Here is a 7,853-nt window from a genome sequence, read left to right on the forward strand (position 1 = left end):
TTCAGTGTTTGGACAATCCACAGAACACCTGAATTCCAGAGCAAAGTATATCAGCCCAAGTAAGCTCTCTTCTATGTGAAGAAGAACCTCATTTTTATTGCCTATCTTGCAAATAATAGACAAATCCTACTGCAAATAATTTCATTGTATTGGAAAATTTGTGAATCAGTATCCTATATAAGATTTCCTCCTTTTGGGGGGCTGAGGAGAAAAGAGTATTCAAAAGTAATGATGTAAATCTCACAGTTTGAGTTTGTTTCTAACAACTACTGCCTGTTGAAGCAAGAGTCTTGTTACAGTTCATAAACTGCTGAAAATAGTTTCTGTTTTTGTGAAGTTTTAGAATTATTCCCTTTTAGCTTTATAAAGCAGACTCAATTTAATGTCTTTTATAAATCAAATACCTCCCACTTTCAAACATTCGTTGCCAAGATACAAACAACAACTCTCTATTAAGTACATAGGAAATAAACTAAATCTGTTGTTAACACTCTGGTTTAACAGTTTCCATAAGTGAAACTCACCTGGCTACTTGAGAGAGAAAAGATGCCAATTTCAGTGATTGTCTACGTGACCTGTTTTCTTCACCCTTGGGAGATAGTGCATTTAGTGATAATGAAGAGTAAAGATAAAGATTTCTGACCCTCTACATCTTTTTGTGCTTCAAATTCACAAGTTTTACAGAAACAAAAAAAGATCAAGGGTCACTTAAGAACAGCTACAGCTATGTACAACAGTAATATCCAGATTGTGAAGTCTGTCATAAGTTCTGGAGATTTGTAGGAGAGAGTGTATTTCCTAGATGTATTGTTGCTCAAAACATAGGCCTGATGCTGAAATCACAGCTGACATCATAGTTAAAACTGAAAAACCAGATTCAAAAATAAGATTCTTTCACTCCCCATATTTTCTTAGGATATCAATTAACAACAGAAAAACAGATGCATTAAATATGAAAAGTACTCCATCATTTGCTTTTCTCATTGACCTGGAGCCCTCTGTTACACTTGTGATAATTTAGCAGAGATCCAAACAGTTACTTTATATTCCAAATTCAGCACTGTTACACTGGCCGCAATGACACTGTAATACTAAGGACATGCACTGGTTAAAAACAAGGAATGTGACTTTTCACTACCAAGATTTTCCAGTTTTTTTTCCATGAGACACAGTTCTGTAAGATGCAGAACAGCCACAAATGCCTGGGGGTATACTGGGGGTAAAGAATTGGTGAGTACATGGAGAGATAGATATATACTCTTTTTTTTCATCCGAGACACAGCAGAGTAATATTTCCAGGATGTTTTTAGAACTGTTGTATTGAAGTCATTCAGGTTCATTATTCAAAATATGGCAGGAGCTGCATGGGAGCCTACAAAAGTCAGGAAGAGGAATTGAGTCTGCACATAGTTAGGCCTTCTTGAACTGGAGCTCTTCTGTGCCTTGGAGAGGTTGAATTTCACCATTAAGAAGAGGCATTAGGTCCTGTTCAGGTTGCTTCTTGAGTTAGACATTAAAAGGAAGGAATGAGGACACTGTAAGGGCTGTACTGAGTCAGATGAAGGACCAACTGCTCAGCACATCAAAGGAAGAACATGAGGAGACACTAGGAAACAGGACAAATACTGAATGGTGCCTCCCAAGGAATGTTTTGCCATCTTCCTATCAGTCAGACTTAGAGGCTTCTTGGAAATTGTTACCTATTTAAAAGCTGTTAAAGGACCACTTATCCTTAAACTATTCAATCACACCTTGCATCCATTTACAATTTTGGCCTTCAGGAAACCCTGTAGATTCTAGAATTTAATTTAGATTTTGCCTGGTTGAGTATTTAATTTTATTTCTTTGAAATCCACTATTCAAACTTCATTGGGTACCATGGGTGTTTTTCCTGTGTCAAACACTGAACAATCCTGCCCTGTTCATCCATGTGTAATCTGTGATTTCATAATCTTCTTTTAGTCAATCTTTATCATCTCCTTCCCAAATTGCCCCCTTCTCTAATTTCTAGTCAGCTCCATCTCTTCTCATATGATGTAATTCAAAGCTCTGATCACTGCTATCATCCTTTATTGCTTTACTGTATATTTTCTAAAATATGGGGAAACAGAACTGACAGATTCATGGACAACTGACATGGACAGAATGTACCATGGATCTATCCAGACAAAAGGATATTTTGGTTTCTTACAATTCCTTTCTTAATAATTTCCAGCTCTGTGGTTTCTTGATCACTGCTGAACATTGAGAAGCTATTTTCAGAGACTCTTTGAAGTAATTTCACAATCTCATTTCTGATTAGTAATATCAAAAGTCCATTTGGTTATATAGGCAGTCACTTTTCACTTCTAATGTAATTTTGCATTTATCATGCGAAGTACTACCAACACTAAATTAGATCTGCTGTTTCATTTCCCTGTCACGTAGCATCCCAGTATCCTTTTGCAGCATTTTGCAATCAGATTTAGATTTCATTATCCTCAGCGATTTTATAACATCTGCAACTGTCACCTCAATATCCCTCCCCTTTCCAGACCATTTACAAATATGCTGAAAAGCAAGGTAGCAAAACAAGGTCCTGAGAGATTCCAAATTCCCTCCACAGCAAGAAGTGATCTCATATTCCTATTTCTGCTTTTTATCTTTTTTACTATTTATGATGTATCTTATCCCAAGGAGATCTCATTCCTTTAATGATAGTATTTGCTCATGGTTTTGTGAAAAACTTTACTGACATCTGAATAGACACTACTATGCAGATCAGAGAGATGCTTACTGGCTCCTTCAAATAACAAAACAGCCTGAGAGCTTTTTGTTTACCTCTACAGAAGAGGACCACAGATAGATATTTACCTGTTATACACGTGCTATCTATAAATAGCCTAAGTACATTTTCTGCAGATTCACCAGGGCAGCAGCCAGACTAAGCTATCAATTCCCAATTTTTGAGTTAGCACTGCAGACCTTCCTGAATTTCATCCTTCTGATAATTACAAAAAGAGGTTGATTAGACAATGCAACAAAGACAAGCACTCAGAAATTTCCTACCTAACTTCCTTTAAAACCCTTGGACAAATACCATCAAGCCCTAGTACTGCTCATTTTAATTCAGTAGCTTCATGAACAATATACTGGAGGGAAAATGTAGAAAATTGCTACCTCCACAGTGGAGGTGACATATTGGGGTGGACATATAACTCATCCACATTTTCTACTCTGTTCTTACTGGTTTTTTTTCTTTCTTAGTCTTTCTCCTTTTATACGTCAGTAATTTATCTGCTGCACAATCTCCTTGGCAAATCTCCATGAATGGCCAGTGACTTGTTTCCTCAGGGAAGTTTCTAATTCTCCCAGGTCCAATGAAGTCTGTAAAATAAATCATGATGGTATTTCAGTTTGCATTCAAATGAGAACACAGAGTGTCCCTTGCACCTTGAGCTGTCATTCAAACCTGTGCAAGGTGGATGAACAGCATGGCCATTCTTTATTAATTATGGCAAAGCAAAGAAGACAATGGAGAATTAGCTTGACTGGGTTTATACTGTGCCTGTGGTATTTTACAATTAGATGCCACTTTGCACTGAAATGTTAGTGTGATATCTGAAAAGAAATTGTAAATAATTTCCTGCAAATGGGGAGCTCCTTAGTACACTTAGTGGACACACTAAATATCTATTAGAAATGTCTCCTCGTCTGGTACCTAAACCCAAGAGTCTATTTCCTGCTTGACAACTCAGTGCAAAGTTAATGGAAATACTTGTAGAATTTATAATATCTGTGGAAAGGAGCAGGTCTGAATATAGATTAATTTTCACTGGTGCTGGAAAACTTTATAGCCCAGTTGCTACTTTTATGAACAGGAAACTGAATAAAACTTTCGAAAACAAGACTCAAAGAATAATTTATGGGTGTTTGGGGAGGTTCGTGTTTGGGTTTGTTTGTTTGTTTGTTTTTAGGTGGGCAGAGTTTATACCTTTTAAAAAGCTGCCTTTTACAATCCATAAGAACTTGATGGGAAGGATACAGTTAAATCCTTACGCAAAGTCTTACTGATGTTAAAAAACAGGGCACTTGTCTGATTATGGGAGAAGGACAGGAACATTTTCTATTACCTACTCTTCTGATATTTAATCAGAGTTAAACCAAGGTTATTCTAGCGCAACTTCAAATTGTGACTAAGAGAGATTGTGACTCTTCTTCAAGATTTCACTTTGTGATCAGAATATTAGTAGGATTGGATAGTGTTTCAGCTTTTCAGAATTGTATTGTACTGCATTTCAAAAAGCATACGTGAGGTCCTAAGAAATCAGAGCAATCAAACAAAAAGGTAAGATACATCCTTGAACAAGAACATGAGTTTTCTGATCTCTAGCACAGTGGTTTGAGTCAGTTATCATTTTGCAGTAAATTCAAAATTCAAAGTAATTCCATCAATAAAGCTGAGGTAGACATCAAAGAGAAAGCTTTAAAAGCATATCTTGGAATCAATCCTCAAACATGATTATTTTGTTTAGCAAAGAACAGAAAAAGATACTTTTCAGGAAAGTCTTTTTAATCTTATCTCTGGTTCAAATTTAATTTTTCCTGCTTTGTTTAGTTTTAGGGTTTTTTGTTTGCTTGCTATTTTTTGTTTGTTTTTGGTCAGTTGGTTTTGGGTTTTTTCTCCCTCTTCTCCTTTTTTCGTTTTGATGTTCAACATTAATAGCACAACACTCAGCCTACCACCAAGGAGTCCACTTAAAGTGCAAAGCTAAGAACCCTTTATTCAGAAGAGCTTGTGGGGGGGTTATAAAAGAAGGGACGAAATCCTACATAGAGGAATGGAGCCCTTCCAGAAACCAAGGCAACACAGCTTTGAAGGAGATGCAGATTCTAAAGCAGAATCTCTCCAGTGCCTATCCCAAGTCCTTTATTGCTGAGGTGATACAAGTATAATGTGATGTAACACTGTGTCTGTCTACCTGACACAAGAGGGGGGCTACGAACCACAACAAAGGCAAGAGTGCTGCATGTAGCCCCCCTCACAAGAAAAATATTTCCCTATCTATAATATTTGCCTATCTATATCTCTAATAATAATATACAACTCATCATAATAGATTTTGCTATTATGAAAGGCAAACTGTATTTTATGTGTGTGCTGTAATTTTGTTATACAATGTTACAAGTCAAAAGGGAACACGTCTGACATGTTCTTCCCTCGGGAAAGGTTTATGGAGTTATTGCCTGTGAATAATCCCAGAGTTCTTCTGTGTTCTAGTCACGTTTCTCCACCTTAGAGTAGTTTATTACTTGAACGAACAGAGAGGGAAAACTCAACAAGTACGCTACTTTAAAGGCAACATTAAGCAATTCTGGAGCTAGCACTGGTGATTTCTCTGCATTTACATTTTATGTTACCAACCACAGCTGGTCCATAACCAGATTTCTCCAAAATTCAGTGCAGAGAAGTGGTAAAGAATTGGTCCCAAAACACAGACATTCCCAACTGTGTTCAATGTTTGCTTAGGATTATTCCTGCCCTTTCATGCTGAGTGCACAGCAAGCAAGCAGAAGTTAGTACAGATGACTCAGCTGCCCGAGTTCTCTGTTATTCCAAAGCTGTGACTGGCACTCAATCACACCAAGGAGTTTTTGTTGTCCACTCAGGGCAGGGCTGTACCTGCAAGTTTTGGACACAAAATCAAGCAGGAAAACACTGTCAATAGATGATACATTGAATATCTCTACCAGAATGTAATTGTTTCCCTCATGAAAACACAGGCCTCACAGTAACCCAGAAGTTCTCATTTAGCAACAGTTACAGCTGAGATGCACAGTCCTGGCCTTATACAATGTTTAGGGGGTTCCACACTACCAACAGATGTATCAAATGTTTTCTTCAATCACTTAATTACTTTGGTAATGATTCCTCCTTGCACCAAGGGTCAGGGTATCAGTACATGGAGTCCTGGGAAGATGCAAACAGGCAAGACAAGATGCCAGCTCCGATTGCAATAAAAGACCTTAATGGTCCTAATCAACTTCTCCTGGGGCCTCCACCCACTCTCTTCCTATGGTCATGGAATAAGCAAGCAAATGGGTGGAACTTCTATTGTGGGACAGGCCTGGCAGAGCTAAATAGGAATAATTGGTGGCCTACTTGTCCCACACTAAATAAGGAATAAACATGTTAGTGGTCAGTTCGGATTCTCCTGACACTTCAGTGCTGCAGAGGGTTATGTTCTCTCTTCTTTCAGTCTCTTGATCACTATGATGCAAGAATCTAACATTTCCAAACTTTCTCAAGGAACACCCCTTGAGCAGGGAGCCCACTCACCTACACAGTTTTCACTTTGCTAATCAAGGCACATAATTAGCTTGTAACTGCCATGTTTTTTTTCATTTAGCTATGTCAGATATAAATACTGTGAAATATGTAGGGTGCCATCCTGTTCCTGAATGGGGGATCTGGTTGACACAATCCAGCTTGAGAACTGTGAGCCAGTAAGGGCCACTGTCCCCTTTGGGAAGAGCTCTGCTGGGAGACCACTGTTGTATATTTCTATTTAAGAACAAATCCAACTCGAAAGTGACTGAAGTGTTAAGTCAGCTCCTGTATATGAGCTATACAAATTAAAACCATTTTTAATGGGAAAGACTGAAAGTGCTGTAGTTGCTATTATTTCACCTGCTTTGTTTCCCTATGACATGAGTCAGTTCCACAAATCACAGCAGATCATTTAAGAAGTTCCTCATCTTACTCAGAAGGTTGTCCAAGGCTTTGATTATTCAGTGCCTCATAAAATTTCCAAATCCCTCATTAAATGCCAGTGAGCTTTTCTAAGCAGGAACGCAGTACAATGCAGGCTGAAAAGCGAAACTCCCAAGTACCCAGCATTATTGCAGATGCTTGTGAGTGCAGGCAAATATCCTTCAGCATGCATTTGTAAACCTCGAGGAAGTGAATCATCATTTTCTGTCCTGTATGGAGAAATCCCAGAGGAATGACACCAAACACCAGCAGGGATTTTTTGTCCATTGTCACCAAAACCATCTCCGTTTGCCTAATTTTTTTTAAAAAAATATTTTTTAACCATTTTTTGATGATTCAAGGCATGTGATGAATATCGCAACAGATATTGACCAGAGTTCTGCATCTTATTATAACCTACAGCTATGTTTATTTAATTTATATTACGTTGTGGATGGAGGTAACCAGAAACAGTTTTTTACTTTGATGACGGAAAGAAGGCTGTATGCATAGAGTAGAGCAGGATTGGCCACGAGGTGTCACCCAGCCTCTATGAGCTCTTATGCAGGCTGGGGGAACCAGAGCATTCTGAAGCTGAGCTAAACGAGACACTGTCTCGCCAGTCCAAAACACAGTCATCTCCTCACTGCAAATCTGCGCTGATGGCTCTCAGAAGCCAACTTCTGGTGGCGTGTAGAGCGTGTTTAAAGACAGCCTAAGCGGCGGAACAGACACAAATATCCCTTTCTGACGCTTAGGAAACGTGTTGGCTGGTGTAACGCGTCCGCTCAGTGCGGGCAAAGCCGCACTGCTGCCAGCGGCGGGCTCCGCGCCCGGCCTGGCGGCTTTGCTGAGGGAAACCCTCTCAGGAGGGGTACGAGCCCGAAGAGGCAGAGGCCAGGAGCCGCCTCCGCACACTCACCATGGCGGGCGGAGGCTGTGACCGTGACCGGTGCCCGGTGCCCGTGACCATGCCGGGTGACCGTGCCCGCACCCGCGGCCGTGGCCGCACCCGGGCGGTTCCCCCCTCACGGCCGCCCCTGCGCGCTCCGCGCCCGGGCGCGCACTTTGCAGACACTCCCTCGCTCTGCCTCGCCCTGTCACAGGCGCTTCCGGCCGC

The sequence above is a fragment of the Parus major genome, chromosome 7 (assembly GCF_001522545.3).
Source record: "Parus major isolate Abel chromosome 7, Parus_major1.1, whole genome shotgun sequence".
NCBI lineage: Eukaryota > Metazoa > Chordata > Aves > Passeriformes > Paridae > Parus > Parus major.